This window comes from Helicoverpa zea, chromosome 14, assembly GCF_022581195.2.
Source record: "Helicoverpa zea isolate HzStark_Cry1AcR chromosome 14, ilHelZeax1.1, whole genome shotgun sequence".
Classification (NCBI taxonomy): Eukaryota; Metazoa; Arthropoda; class Insecta; order Lepidoptera; family Noctuidae; genus Helicoverpa; species Helicoverpa zea.
In genome coordinates, this window is record NC_061465.1 from 11,889,347 (window position 1) to 11,891,461 (window position 2,115).

Sequence of the window (2,115 nt, forward strand, 5' to 3'; positions counted from 1 at the left end):
TTTGCTTGTGTGAATGTGTCTTCTATCACGGAGTTAGATTCTGGGGCAGAGTCAGTATTATTTTGAGATGGGATAAAAGCTTCAATATCGATATTGTTAATTAAATCGTCCTGACCTATGTCAAACGTAATATGAGGTTCGTTGTTAGTTTGTGAGTTAGGGTTTTGTATGTTTGTAAGCTCAGTGTTAAGTGTTTGGTAGTTGTCGTTGTAGTTTTCTGTGTTGTGTTGTGTTTGTGTGTTTGATTGGTCATCAATTTGGTTACTGCTGCTCCTCAACTGATCGGATACCTGTCTTTTAATTTCTGCTAATCGACTATTGTTTATATATTTGTTGTTGACAATGGCTCTTTGTTGATCGGATAATCTTTGTTCTGTAATATGAGATAACTGTGGATATTGGTTTATGAACTCTTCGTGCAAATATTTTCTATAGGATGTTTTGTTTGTTTCAAGTTCTGTTACTGTGTAGTAGATTCTCATGATTGATTCGTTTAACTCGTTACCCCATTTCATTCGTTGTCCAGTGTTGGTGTGTAGTGTAATGTTTTGTGTAGAGTGTTGTTGTGTTTGAGTGGGGAATCTGTGTAATTGACCTCTTACTTCTTCATAAATACGGTCTATTGCATCTTGTGGTAACAGTTTCTTATTAACTATGGCCCTGCGTTGGTCCCCCACTCTCTGTCGGCTTACTTGCATGTATGGGAATTTTGATGAAAACTGTGTGTGTAAGGGCTGAAGATATGTTTTGGTATCGGTTTCCATGTTAGTGAGATGAAGATAAGTACGTAGGATGAATTCGTTCATTTCTTTAGTCCATTTTCTACGTATTGGTGCAGTGCTAGTGTTGGGTACAGGCTCATTGACAAAATTTGTCTCCTGTACAACATCCACCGACTGTATACTAGCTGATGATAATGATGGTGATGGTGAGATGCAAAATGATTGTGATGATGATGGGATTGATGAAAAAAGTGAAGAACATGATGACTCATCGTCATGTGAAACTGCAGCAGTTTGGGACTGAGCAGTTGGCTGCGATACGGTGCCCCCCCCAGAATACGAAGGGCAGCCCAGGCTGGAAGCCATGGGGCGGGATTCTCCATCGCGGATAGCTCCGGTACCCGCCTGGGGTAATACTCTATTACGTAGTCGCATTGCATAGGGAAGTTAACTTAATAGGTTTAATACCTAAGAAGATAGTTAAAGAGACAGGAAGAAAGAAACAAATTATATGGGAATAGAATTTTAGGTATCTAAGTCCTGCTGATACCTGAAGGGTAAAGGTTTTAAGCTTCCGTTTTCTAGGGAGTTGGAGGGTGTAGATAAAGATAAGGGAAGGGATAGGTTAGGAAGTTGGGAAGTTGGGACCGTTAGTTGGAAAGGGTAGTGTCAAGGTGTAAAGACAATTTAATTTAGCTTAGTACCTCCTGATTACCTGATGGCACAGGGTTGTCATGATCGTAGTGACAATTTTACTGTTCATGCCTTCCCACAAGCCCCCCCACCACGTCAAGGTGGCCCCTTGGGGGGGTTATTATTATTATTATTAAGGATTGACCAAGCCTTGTTGGTCGATTTCGAAGCAACACATTCAATCCTTATTTCACAAGTAAGAAGAAGTATTGAAATACATCATCCAATTATTTTCATAAAAGCTTTAATAAGTAAACCGCATAAATTATTGTTTCGCTGAAATTCGTATGACAAAGTTAAATTAATAAATGATTTCTGCTTTCTGAAATATTTGTGGAATAATTTAATTTTGTAAAATTTTGCCTGCATTGTGCTGGGAAGCGTGAATGGACACGTTTGCGGAGATAAAATTATTTTGGTGTAAAGTAAGTAACTACAAGAGTAGTGCGAACATACAAACCATTTCTGTTCGCTAGTACCTACCTATATGGATGCAAAATAATTATCTTCCTTTTAATCAAATTAATTTACCTTATCTAAAATAGAACATGCCGCAAACTACCTTCGATAACCATTTCACCAACGTCCCGGAGGAACCATGGGGGTCTTCATGTACCCGGAACAAAGTAGTATAAAGCCATATATCGGGTGTGTCGTCCAAAATCACATTAAATTCTATCGCATATACTTTATGATATTC